The sequence below is a fragment of the Triturus cristatus genome, chromosome 3_2, assembly GCF_964204655.1.
Source record: "Triturus cristatus chromosome 3_2, aTriCri1.1, whole genome shotgun sequence".
NCBI classification, from domain to species: Eukaryota; Metazoa; Chordata; class Amphibia; order Caudata; family Salamandridae; genus Triturus; species Triturus cristatus.
The window spans coordinates 217059002-217073485 of NC_140584.1; the positions used below are offsets into that span (position 1 = coordinate 217059002).

General features: G+C 44.0%; 1 protein-coding gene across 2 annotated transcripts in view; it reads left to right on the top strand.

Annotated features, from left to right (window-relative positions):
- The window catches only part of LOC146857043 (histamine N-methyltransferase A-like), a 300289-nt gene that overhangs the window by 164927 nt on the left and 120878 nt on the right, over positions 1 to 14484 (top strand). The gene's annotated exons all lie outside the window — the stretch shown is intronic.

The following is a 14484-nucleotide window of genomic DNA, read 5'->3' on the forward strand; positions in this document are numbered from 1 at the left end:
ATTTCTTTTATGACAGTCACAATTTGAGATGTTGTATTTGTGGCACCCAGTTCTTTGACCTGCTGCTGCAGCAGTGCTGTATACAAAAAAGCAATGGGTTCAAGCCTTATTTAAATCACAACCACTGTTATTTAGTCAGGGCTGCATCACAATCCATCCTTATTTTGCACATCATGCTTCCTCAGTTTGGCGCAGGTATATGCAAATCAGTCTTGACCCTCCTCCAATAGGAACAACACAGTGCAAAAGGCCAGGCCAGGTCCTCCTTGAACCAGTACACATGCAACTCAGGATCAGTTTTGCCCTGATTGGGGCTCTTCAGTCAGGTGTAGCTTTGTTTCAGTGATACAAGGAGCATGGAACCCATGTCTGGGCACACCCGTCACTTAGGGTTGTAGGCATGCGATGCTTTGTATGCTGTCTAGTCTAACTTGGATATAGCAGCCTGGAGAATGTCCTTCCACATATCAACCAGGCTCCAGTTACCATACCATACTTTCAACATTCAGGCGAGCCCCCATGGATATAACAGCCTGGAGAATGTCCTTCCACATATCAACCAGGCCCCAGTTACCTTACCATTCTTTCAACATTCAGGCAAGCCCCATCACTGGGGAGTTAGTTAGCAGTGAGTAAGACCTATTTAAACAAATATTGCTCATGAAGTTTAAATCCTCACCACCACCATCACCAAATTAAAGCAATTTTTAGACCTCCTATTATCTTTATTCATAGCCCTGACATTCCACATTAGGAACTTATAAGTCATCAGGCAATGATGGTGGTTTTTAGCATTTTTCAGTACAATTGCCATTGTACGCCGTGCTGCCGTAGGCAGGCAATCTCCCTCCATCTATTAGACTTTCTTATGGTGAGCCCTAACCATGCACAGCACAGTGTTGCAACTCATAAACAATTGAACAGGTGTATTCCCCAACACACACCTCCCAGGGCTGAGTAGCAACAGCCCCCAGTCCACTAACAACACTGTAATCATTAGAGATATGCGGCAAGTATATCTTCTGAGATGCAAAAAGTAATGATTGCGCTCAGATGTATGTTCAATGACTGCTGTCGATAGCCATCATTGATTGCAAAGGTTATGATTCAACAAATGTTTTTTTCCAAGTAATATACAGGGGCTCCTCTGGAAGCGACCTTGCAACCTGGTATTAAATCCTCAACAGAGCCTAACAATATTCAGCATCACAGCAAGTTGTGTGCTATTCTGGGGGTGAGCTTCAGTGGGGCCATTTCATTTTCAGAGGCCTGCCTAGATCCCTGGCCACAGTCACAATCAGTATTTCTGACACTCCCAGAGCTCTCCATCTTCTGATGGCCACCCTGCAGCACTGCTGCCACAGCCTCCAGACGTTCCCCTTCCCTTGTCAGGGGTCATGCCTAGTTTTGTTTTTCATCTTCTACTAGACTGTCCTTCACTGTTCACACTGCTGCCTTATCATGCCAAGTTGCTCTCAGTATGTGTTTCCAACCAATTTTTAGCCATCTGTGAGTTCCATGAAGAATTGTGCTTTGTCCTTCACTATGGTTTTGAGTTTAGCTGGGAACAAGAGTGTGCAGCGCAACCCCAATTATTTTCTGTGGTTTACTGACAGGAAGCAAAAGCACCAGGACTGGGCAGCTAGGGTGTAATAACATGACAGAACAACAATCCTGTTTTCCACTTCAAAATATCTGGCTTCCCAAACCTTTTATAAGATTAAGTCTCTGTGTCTGTAGTTTAAGATACTGACTACTAATAGGTGTTGGGGCCGAGCTGGGTGGAGAGGATTTCACTGAGTCTCTCATGAAATGTTCTGTGATGTAGAATTTTTAAAGCCCTTTCATGCACAACGTTTGAGAAATCCAGTTCTCGAAAAAGAGAAAACGTTATGCCTTATGGCCTTTCCAGCATCTAAAAATTCATATCCTATTTCTCCCGGATTGCCCATCCATATGCATGTCTGTATGTTCAATGAACCTCACCCTCTAAGTCAGCTCTTGTGGTTTTTTGCAGAGTGCTTTTGTACTTGACTTGGTTGAAGTTCACTGTGCACTGCTTCCACCAGTCCCACAGTTTCCTCCAGCTTCTTCTGGGTTTCTCTAATTATGCCATGAGCAATTATGATACGTGCAAAAGGTGATGGGTGGCTGTTTGTTATAAGTCTAACAACTGGCATTCGCACAGCGTAGCTCTTACATAAATCATTCTTTTCCTCACCATGCAGACTCAGTTTGGGGCTAGATGTGCAAATCAGTCTTGACCCTGTTCCTCATGGGAACTGTCACACCCAAACTGCCAAGTCAGGTCCTCCTGAACCAGGACACACGCAACCCAGGGCTGGTTTCGCCCTAGTTAGGGTCTTATCAGCTGGGTACAACTTGGTTCCAGTGACACAATGAGCATAGCACCCACATCTTGCCATACACATGCCACTTAGGCATGGGTATGAAACACACAAAAGGTGATGGGTAGCTGCTTGCAATAATTCTAACATCTGACAATCGCTTGGGGTAGCTCTCCATCCCATCACACTTTTGCTCACCATGCCACTTCAGTTTAGACCCAGCCCTATTCCTCATGGGAACATTCCAGCCCAAACTGCCAAGCCAGGTCTTCCCTGAACTGGAACACACATAACCCAGGACCAGTTCCACCTTAGTTATGGGCTCATCCGCCAGGGACAGCTTGGTTCCAATAACACAGTGATCATGGGACCCACGTATGGGTATACCCAAGCCATATAGAGCAGTACATGACATATACAAAAATTGATAGGTGGCTCGTTGCAATACGTCTAGCCACTGGTAATTGCACTGGGTATCACTCTATTGTCTGGTCTGAGGAACACATTCCTATAGCAAAACCAGTTCTGGGCTGCTTGTGTTCCAATTCAGGGATGACCTGGCTTGCCAGTTCGGGTCGGACTACTCTGAGTGGAGCAGGGTCAAAACTGATTTTCAAACAGCTGGGTCCAAACTGAGTTGACATGGTGTGCAAAACAATTATGGATTGGGACGCAGGCCAAGTAATTACCAGTGGTTGAGATTAATTCAAGCATTCCATCCGTTACTTTTTTGTATACTTTAGTGTCACGCTAGGTGGGATGGGTATGCCCAGATGTGGGTCCTGTGCCCACTTTGTCACTGTAACCAAGCTGTACCCGGCTGATGAACCCATAACTAGGGCAAAACCAGTCATGGGTTACTTGTTTTCTGGTTCAGGGAGGACCTGGCTTGGCAATTTGTGCTGGACTGTTGCGATTGGAGGAGTGTCAATGCTGATTTGCAGATAGCTAGGTCCAAACTGAGGTGCCATGGTGTGCAAAATAATGATGGATTAAGATGCATCCCTGACTAATCACCAGTGACCGGGCATAATTCAAGCATTCCAATCATCAATTTGTATACTTTAGTGATCGATTATGATAGCATCAATTTTGGGTTCGAGTGCCTTTCACGTGGCCTAGATTGTATTCAGGATCTTGTCCAGTTTATCTGATTTTGCTATGGAATCCACCATTTAGGTATAATTGAAGGTGGTTATCATCCGTTTTTGTCTTGCTTGCTTGTCTTGTTTTGCTCCCTTGGTGCTCCATGGCTTTCACATACAGAGAAACTAGGCTCATTCACCTTATTCAAGTGGCTCAAGCAGAGAAGAGCAGACTCAGTTAAGCTCAGGTTGCTGCAAAACAGTTGTTCTTTTTACTTCCAAGATGTGTGCCAACAAAGGTCTTGGGTTGCGGAGAAGGAGCCACTCCACCAGTTTCTTATAAGTGATATATCAGTGCTTGGTGCAAGCAGATATGGCAACAGAGTTTGCTAGACGCTGAGCCTGTTTACAAGTGGTGTCTAGCTTGGTGTCTATGCAAGTCCTTGCCTCTCTATATAGCTTCTGTCCAGGAATGAGGCCACTTGTGGCACAGTAGTAGGTATCGCTGCTGTAGGGCTACAGCCAGTGAACAAGGGTGGTAGCCTCACCAAGTGCACCCAACTGGAGAATCTGGTACCTGGAAGCCATTTGTCCTGCTTTTCTGTGTGACCAGACAAAAAAATAAACTATCTCAGAATCTCACTTCCCACTCTCACTTCCAAATTTTCAGCTGCCCTCATTCGTAGTCTTTTACCCACTCACGCATATATTGATACCTTGTGCAAAATCTGGACAATTGAGAAGTAAACAGGAACAAGAAGAGATCTGTCCTCAAGTTCCTGGGCAGCCATCCTCTCCTCCATTGCCACATGGACCAACACCATACATTTGGTACCCTTGAGGTGCCCACTGCTCACCAGAGTTCACTCCTTACCGAACAGGATCACACAAATGAGTCAGCACTCCAGGCTACTTTCTGCACTCGATCACTCTTGGTATTCACTCATGTGGGCCTCTCTTCATCACAAACCTTCTGCCCAGAAATGATGATACACGAGTTATAATTGATAAACACTATAGTGGAGTATATTTTGTGCGCGCCTCCATCCATTTTTTAACAGTTATGCATATGCTTTTTTATTATTGATTCCTTGGAAATATGTGTAGCATTAATGCTACTATGAGCAGATTGTTGCAAAATTGTTTGTCCTGTTGAAGGAGTCTCATAAGTAGGTGGGGTCCTGAAATACTGATGCGAAGAATGAATATAATACACAGTATGACGAAAATGTTAGGGAGTTTACTCCAGCCATCTCTTTGCGTTCTTTCTGGCATTGATTCATTGATTACCAAATGTGAAGAAAAGCATTAAGATTGTCATAGAATTTAGTAGAGCACTTTGAAAACGGTTAAAGTAGTTTTTAGTATACAAATGTATTTTTAAACTATTTGGAAGGTGTAGGAAAGTGCCATTTTGGTGTGGTAACCTATATATTTTTGGGGGACTAATGCTGCTGTTTTACTTACTCTGGCAATGGGGTGCTGCTAAACAGGTGACTTGTAGGAGTGGGTGAGTGTATCTCGTGTAATTTTTTCTTCGGAAGAGGGGAGAAAGGCCCCTATCCCTTACTCGCCAGGTAATAAGCGTTAGTCGAGAGGTACTGGTTCTTGCCCAATGACAGGGGGAAACCCCTATCCCCCTAGTTTTAGCAAAAGTTCTGATGGGTTGTCAAGGCAAGATTAGTGTATTCTGATTCTTGGAGGAAAAAATTCCAATTCAAAGCAAGTTGATTTAAACGTGAGCTAGTCCTTTATTTGCACTCATACATAGGGGTGGGTATGAGAAAAAACCAAGGGGTGGCACAGCCAACACGTGTTTCGCCCCCTACATGGCCTATAGGCCTGGGGCTTCTTCAGGGCTGTTCATTTTAAGGGTAGGTAAAAAACATTTGGGATATGCGAATGCATATGACATGTTAAGCACAAGAGTTAAAGAGAAAACAGGCCAGTGAGTCAAAATGTAAGAACGTTAATGGGAGAAGAAAACAGAAAGAACAATAAGATACACATTTAGGAGTAATGTTTAACAGCGGAGAATTAGTAGGGAAAAGGATAGTGCGTTTTATAGAAGAAAGCCAAAGGAAAAAAGAAGGGGGGTTTGTTTTAATTATTTGGAGAGGTCACGTGAGGGTTAGTGTGGACGGTACAGTAGGTATCAAGAATAAGTAAGTTAAAGGTACAGTGTGTGACATATTATAGGATACAATACAATATTGTGCATGTCCATATTAGAGAAAGAAGAATCACAGGACGTAATGGAGGTCATCAAGACCAAAGAAGTCAAAGGTTCCATATGCCACAGATCATTCGAGTGTATAAACAGAAACATTGTCATATATCGAGAAAAATACGTTATTTGTATCAATTTACAGGGTAAATGTAATGTGATCCACATACGCGTAACGGTATGAAATTTTCGACAAGTCATAGAGTATGGAACACGAGAGTGAATAAATAACAGTGCCAAAAAAGTATACATTGGTGAAGAACGGCAATGACGAAACGTATATATGACACATTGTGGGCCAACAAAACATTAAAGTTTGGTGTGTAAATAAGTAAAAGTTATATATTTACAGGTTTGTACCGGGTCATGGGCATCAGGGTGATGAGTTGATATTGCGTCGGTAGGGTTTGTCACGAGAGAGAGGATTTAAATTAGTCTTTATAATGGAACTGGTCGTAGCGCATGCAAGGCGAGTATGGTGATATCTCAATTATAGACGAGAAAAGTGAGAAGGCTTAAAGCCAAGTGGTCGTGATTCAGTGATCAGGTAAAATCAGGTGGCGTGGTTGTTGTGTAATAAAATGCTCGAGGTGAGTATCTTGGTTGGTTGTACGCGAGATCGTGAATAGGGTAATCAAGGAGGGAATTTACAGGCGTCTGAATCATTCGAAAGAGTTCATTAACGTGCACTAGGTATTTCATGCGTGAACTTATAAATCGGCCGTCAAAAAGTCGAGGTCGGCAGCACGGCAAATTGTGGTCCCAAACGGGATAGACGTATTTATATTTACGTGGCGCGGTATTGTGAGGGCATATGTAAAAGGTTTAGCGTGCTCTTGAATGATGAAGTTAAGTAGAAACTGATAATACAGTGGTGACAAGACTTGACGTGATTACAGCAAGACGTGATCAGAGAGGCGTTTTTACTGTGCGTGTTTAATTTTAAATTTAAAAGTATAACAAAATACGAGTATTGTGGTCGTGCAGATTTATATTTTACAGTGATGGTATTCGTGACGAGTGAGGTATTTAAGCGTTAGAGGCAAGGAAGGGCAGAGTAGAGCTTACCGGGTATTACTGAAAATGGACGTTTCCACGATGTGCTAGAAAGATATAGTCGGATTCTAAGGGGAGGGGATCAAAAAGGAGAAAAGAAATCCTTAGTTCAAAGAAGGAGGTAAAGCCGACGGGAGTAACTGCTTCGTTGCAATGCTTACCTCAAATCTTGGCTAATGCCCGGTACGAGTGTTCTGTTTCATTCAGTTCTGTTTGTGCGCTTAGCGGAGGCAGCGTAAATAGCGGGGCTCATGGAAGGACATCCGGGTCGGGACCCGGAAGTGGCCTGGTTCGTGCGGGAGCGCCATTTTGGATAGGGAAGGGGACGGGGGAGGTAGATTGGCCGTTTAAATGTCATGTTAGTAGTCAAGGACAAATAAAGTTTCTAGTAAGAAAAATTATAAGGATCGTGCCAAGACCGACGAGCACAACGTTCAACAAGGATTGAGGAAACTTTCTCAACTGAACCTCTAACCAATAGGAGCACAACGTCCAAACCAAACCCTACATCAGCAAGAAATACATTTCAAAACTTGGAACGCGCAGTAAAAAGAGAAACCAGCAAATGGTGGGAAGCAGAATCTTTAAAAAAATACCTTGAAGCAGACCGAATCCCACGGGGGTTAAGAATACTAATCTTTCCCCCTTCAGACTCCACCAACCCTCAATACATGAAGAAATGGGAGGAGAACCTTAAAGAATGTTCTAATAACATGATCAGACAACTCATAGATCATGCAGAAGAGGAATACAATATAGCAAAAACTGAAGTTGACTCATTAAGCAAACACATAGAGGATTCTAACTGGGGAGAACTCATAAAGAAGAACTACGAGATCCTTAATCAAATCATTGACGAATACGAAGAGGATATCATAAAAAGAAAGAATCGTAAATTCAGGAGAGACCAACTTGACTACCAATTCGGAAGAGTGTACACTTTTGCCAAAAAGTACGACACGAAACCACAAGATACTCCAAATACGAACAATTCTGAGCAATACCCAGGAACCACTACTAGCTCTGACATCGACTCACCTGCACCGGCATCGGAAAGTGAAAATCCAAGATGCAAGGTCAATTTTTTAGAGGAAGTACTACGTTACCGACTCGTATTTTGTTATACTTTTAAATTTAAAATTAAACACGCACAGTAAAAACGCCTCTCTGATCACGTCTTGCTGTAATCACGTCAAGTCTTGTCACCACTGTATTATCAGTTTCTACTTAACTTCATCATTCAAGAGCACGCTAAACCTTTTACATATGCCCTCACAATACCGCGCCACGTAAATATAAATACGTCTATCCCGTTTGGGACCACAATTTGCCGTGCTGCCGACCTCGACTTTTTGACGGCCGATTTATAAGTTCACGCATGAAATACCTAGTGCACGTTAATGAACTCTTTCGAATGATTCAGACGCCTGTAAATTCCCTCCTTGATTACCCTATTCACGATCTCGCGTACAACCAACCAAGATACTCACCTCGAGCATTTTATTACACAACAACCACGCCACCTGATTTTACCTGATCACTGAATCACGACCACTTGGCTTTAAGCCTTCTCACTTTTCTCGTCTATAATTGAGATATCACCATACTCGCCTTGCATGCGCTACGACCAGTTCCATTATAAAGACTAATTTAAATCCTCTCTCTCGTGACAAACCCTACCGACGCAATATCAACTCATCACCCTGATGCCCATGACCCGGTACAAACCTGTAAATATATAACTTTTACTTATTTACACACCAAACTTTAATGTTTTGTTGGCCCACAATGTGTCATATATACGTTTCGTCATTGCCGTTCTTCACCAATGTATACTTTTTTGGCACTGTTATTTATTCACTCTCGTGTTCCATACTCTATGACTTGTCGAAAATTTCATACCGTTACGCGTATGTGGATCACATTACATTTACCCTGTAAATTGATACAAATAACGTATTTTTCTCGATATATGACAATGTTTCTGTTTATACACTCGAATGATCTGTGGCATATGGAACCTTTGACTTCTTTGGTCTTGATGACCTCCATTACGTCCTGTGATTCTTCTTTCTCTAATATGGACATGCACAATATTGTATTGTATCCTATAATATGTCACACACTGTACCTTTAACTTACTTATTCTTGATACCTACTGTACCGTCCACACTAACCCTCACGTGACCTCTCCAAATAATTAAAACAAACCCCCCTTCTTTTTTCCTTTGGCTTTCTTCTATAAAACGCACTATCCTTTTCCCTACTAATTCTCCGCTGTTAAACATTACTCCTAAATGTGTATCTTATTGTTCTTTCTGTTTTCTTCTCCCATTAACGTTCTTACATTTTGACTCACTGGCCTGTTTTCTCTTTAACTCTTGTGCTTAACATGTCATATGCATTCGCATATCCCAAATGTTTTTTACCTACCCTTAAAATGAACAGCCCTGAAGAAGCCCCAGGCCTATAGGCCATGTAGGGGGCGAAACACGTGTTGGCTGTGCCACCCCTTGGTTTTATCTCGTGTAATTTGCAGCCGAGTAATTATGTGAAATGACTGCATAATTAAGTAAGATTATGCGGAATTATATGAGGACTAGTATAAGAGTGCTAAACTGTATTTAGCTCTATTTTCCTATTGCAAAATTCTGCTTCAATAGTGCAAAGTTCACCCCCTTGCGTCTAAAATGGACACAAGGATGCATTTTGCACTAAGAAAAATAGTGCAAAATGCAACAGAACACAAGAAGTAGCAGCCAGGAGCCGCTTGAGCTTGCTTTGCTTGGGCTGTGCTCCTGTCCTGTGATGCTAACTAAGTATTCCAACAGCTGTAATCGCATAATTTTCTGTAATTTTACATAAAAAAACGAGCACAAAATTACTCCAGTTACTCCAGCGTAATTAAAATGTAATCGGGCCTAGTGCCAGTGCTTGTGATCTAGCCTCTAGAGTTTAACAAAATGGGATAACTCCTAATTGCCAACCATAACATCTCTACAAGGTCATAGTATATGGTGTGGAAATACACCCATGGCATTATAAGTTAAATGTCACCTATGGACTGCAGCACATATAGTGTCATCTACTGGTGTCATAAAGGAAAACATGGCTTCATGACTATCATTTTAGCCCGACTGCTGCAGTCACAAACCTACAGGGTAGTTTCAAATATTAGTAAATCACCCCAAATAAGTTATTTTTGCTCCAAAGGTAGGGTGTATGGTATTTAAAAGTGAGACATGTGGAAAATGAATGTCGGCATGTACCTACAGTGATATTGCTCAAAAGCCTTTTCCACTATGGCAGTCCTAGCTGTCCTATTTAGAAAATCAGAGTACAGATCAATCAATCAATCAATCAATCATTTGCAAAGCGCACTACATACCTGCAAGGGTCTCAAGGCGCTGGGGGGGGGCTACTGGTCAAACAGCCAGGTCTTGAGTATCCTCCTGAAGGTCAGCAGGTCTTGGGTCTGTCGTAGGCTCAGTGGGAGGGTGTTCCATGTCTTGGCGGCGAGGTGGGAGATGGATCTCCCGCCGGTGGTTGTTCTTTGGATGCGCGGGACGATGGTGAGTGAGAGGTCGGCGTAGCGTAGCTGGCAGTTGGGGATTCAGAAGAAGAGCCATCTGTTGAGGTAGGCTAGGCCGGTCTTGTGGAGTGCTTTGTGTGCGTGGATGAGGAGCTTGAAGGATATCCTCTTGTTGACGGGGAGCCAGTACAGGTTCCTCAAGTGAGGGGTGATGTGGCTGTGTCATGGTACGTCGAGGATCGGTCGTGCCGAGGCGTTTTGGATGCGTTGTAGTCATTTGATGAGCTTGGTCGGGGCTCCCGCATAGAGGGCGTTTCCGTAGTCAAGTCTGCTGCTGTATCTGTCGGGATCCATCTGTAGATCTTGTGGAGCATGCGGAGGGTGTTGAAGCAGGAGGAGGAGACGGCGTTGACTTGCTTGGTCATTGAGAGCATTGAGTCGAAGATGATTCCCAGGTTGCGTGCGTGGTCGGTGGGTGTCAGGGCTGCCCCCAGTGCCGTCGGCCACCAGGAATCATCCCAGGCTGAAGGGTTGGAGCCGAGGATGAGGACCTCCATCTTGTCCGAGTTTAGCTTCAGACGGCTGATCTTTATCCAGTCGGCGACGGCCTTCATTCCTTATTGGAGGTTGGCTTTGGCGGTGATGGGGTCCTTGATGAGGGAGAGGATCAGTTGAGTGTCGTCAGCGTTGGAGATTATGTTGAGGTCGTGCTGTCGGGCGACATGTGCGAGCAGGGCCATGTAAATGTTGAACAGTGTCGGGCTAAGGGAGGATCCCTGGGGTACGCCGCAGATGATCTCGGAGGCTTTGGAACGGAATGGGGGGATGCGGACGCTCTGGGTTCTGCCAGAGAGGAAGGAGGTGGTCCATTCCAGAGCCTTGTCTCGGATCCCTGTGGCGTGGAGGCGTGTGCATAGTGTGCGGTGGCAGATGGTGTCGAAGGCGGCGGAGAGGTCTAGGAGGATGAGTTCTGCGGTCTCACCGTTGTCCAGCAGGGTCCTGATGTCATCGGTGGCGGCGATGAGGGCAGTCTCAGTGCTGTGGTTGCTGCGGAACCCTGACTGGGAAGGGTCCAAGATTCTGTTTTCTTCGAGGTATTGGGTTAGCTGTCTGTTGACGATTTTCTCGATGACCTTGGCCGGGAAGGGGAGCAGAGAGATGGGACGGGAGTTCTTGAGGTCTCTTGGGTCTGCCTTAGGTTTTTTGAGTAGGGCGTTTATCTCGGCGTGTTTCCAGCTCTCTGGGAAGGTTGCGGTCTCGAGGGAGAGGTTGATGACATTGCGCAGGTGGGGTGCGATGGAGCTGCTTGCTTTGTTGAAGACGTGGTGCGGGAATGGGTCTGACGGAGACCCGGAGTGGATTGTGCTCATGGTCTTGATGGTGTCATCGACGCTCACACTGGCCCAGGCTAGCAGGGGGTCGTGGTCGATGGTGTGCGGAGGGTCTGTTGTGTTGTTGTCTGTTGGGGCTGTCTGGGTGTTGAAACTGTCGTGGATGTCTGCTATCTTGTGGTGGAAGAAGGTGGCGAGGGAGTCACACAGGGCTTGCTACGGCGGGATGTCGTTGGTGTCGGAGCTGGGGTTGGAGAGTTCCTTCACGATGATGAAGAGCACCTTGTTATTGTGTGTGTTGTTGTCGAGGCGGTCTTTGAAGGAGGTCCTCTTGTAAAACTAATGCTGTATCTTGGGAATTAGAGCAGTGGTGGCTGGTGAAATTTGAAAGTGATGGTGTTGCATAAGAGCGATGAATGAATTTTGGTGTGCGAGGGAGGTTTTCGCCCTGAAAAGTTTCTTTTAAATTGATACAAAATTGTGATCTCTCTATAGTAATCAAACCCACAAATAGTGTATAAATGACCCCTGATTTTCTGCTTTATTTCTGATAGCTTTGCCATCAGAATGGGTACAGGACTGTTTATCAGTTCAGATTCAAAAGATGTTACTATTAATGAATACTTTGGAATGGAAAGTAAAATCTCATATTCTAAGGTGAAACGCTTCTGCATATTAAAGAAAGTAACTTTTTTGAATATTGATGACACCATGTTATATTTTAGCATAATGTTTGTTGCATTATTTACTTGCTGAATATTTTCAGGACTCAGGTCGTACACTGGCTCTTAGAGCCAGAGTCGACGATAATTCAGCTTTGGTTCAGCTCTCCCTCTTAATTCATTGGCTTGTCGACTTCTAGTGCTAATGGCTTCATTAATACATATGAACCCCTTCAAATACAGGATATCATGATGTGCACTGTACTAACAGAAATCCTTTTCGTTCATTGCACATCCTGAGCTCACGCCTTTTATGATGGTCATATGCTCAAATTACGAAAGCTTACTGTGCTTGTTCCAGTGTAGTGTTGCACCCCCCCAGCCCTCGCACTCCGGTGCCGACTTACTGTATAATAAAAAGGATTCCTGGAATGAAGACATGGGGGCATTGCAAGCAGCCTCCTTTAAACCCACCTTTGCCCAGGACCAGGACATTGTGGGGTGGGGTCAATGAGACTTATTGGCCCCACCCTGTGACAATCTGGGAGAGGGTAGGATGGTGAGGAAGCCTCAGCAATGACTGGCAAGCAGCCACGGGCAGTACAGGACTGATGCCCAACATGCCCGGGCAGCTTCTAAAATATGATGTTGCTACGCAGCATCAGCGGGTGGTCCTCCAAGTCCCCCGAATCCAGCAATTCTGTGCAGGTGTTAGGTTAGTCCTACTTAGCCAAAAAATAAAGAAAACGTTACCTGGCACATGTGCACATGTGAGTGTGCCACCATAAACTGGCTTGTTGCCTGACCCTCAACCGAGCAAGGGTTAAAGAAAGGCAGGCACTGAGGCACAGAAATGTTTTGTTAGGCATGTGGATGCTACATGCTAAAAGCAATTACTAGCAATTAACAATTTAGCAATTAACATCCACATGCCTGCAAAATGAGGAGTACAAAGTCCTAATGCTCAAACACAGGAACTGCACCTGAATGGACACGTAATAAAAATCATTAAACAACCATTTTTAACAATTCAAAGGTGAAGTTAGGTGTCTTATAAAATTACTGATAAGTAACTTTAGAAAGCTACATTTTCTATGTCTGATGTGCAAATTCGTATTAACACTCCAGAAACGACCAGCCTGAATATGGTGTGACTGAGGTATGGAATTTGTACCAGGACCTACATAACAGTTCATTGCGACTGACAGGTCGCCTTTAATAGGCTGAGATTACTCCTTTGAACTCAGCAGACTGATGGGGTCCTGCCATCCTGCTGACACCTCAATGTCAAATCCTACCTGACAGGCCTGTTTTCGCCACATTTTACATTTTGGCACCCTTGAAAGGGAGCAAACAGGATGCCTGGTCAATTTATGTGCATCCCCATCTAGTGCTTAGGGACCTTGTTTTAGTCTTACCAGACCTCTATCTCCTTCTTCAAACTAGATTTTAATGTTAGTTGTGCGTGGACACTGGTGATTTCCATAGTCCACTCCTCTACAACCCCCCAGCATTCAAAGCCCAAGTTCAGTGTGGCTAAAGACCTCTGCCATCTTGAAATTGCTCTGACACATGGCACTTTGGGACTGTTTGTGATAAAGCAAAGGGGAACTACTGAAAAAGTGAGTTGGGTTGCTGCCAGGAACCTTTACTCCATGGGTTAGGGAGTGCCTAGGATTAACACTCACCCACTAGTTTATGCCAGACAAAAACATGGCATACCAAGGCACCTAATAAGGAATACTTTCAGGATCTGCAAAAGAATAGAAGAGGACTGACCTGTTGTCTTCACCTAAAGGAATGCACTGCTCCCACTTATACCTAGGTCTAAGAATCAGACTCCAAGTTAAAAATTCCTTTTCTCACAGATGGTATATTCCCATAGTTACTAAAAATGCACAACTTGGTGAATTGACCTTTTTTGTGAAAGTTCATTTATATAAATTAAGTAGGAGATTTATGACTAGACGAACGGCCCCATGATGTAGGTGCGACCCACCTAATTTATAAGACGATCATTTATAAAGGCATTGACAGGAACCGCTGTTACGGCGGTTCAGTTAAATGCATTTTGATGTTCTTTTTTCCTTTACAAATAGAAAATCCTGAAACGGGATTTTCTTTTTGTAAAGAAAAATACAGTGCTCCCCTCGCCATAGTACTTTTCTCCCATGGTGGCGGTAACATTATAATGTTTTAAATTTTCCTTAGTGGCAGGGTTTAGTATTATTGTATTATTATAG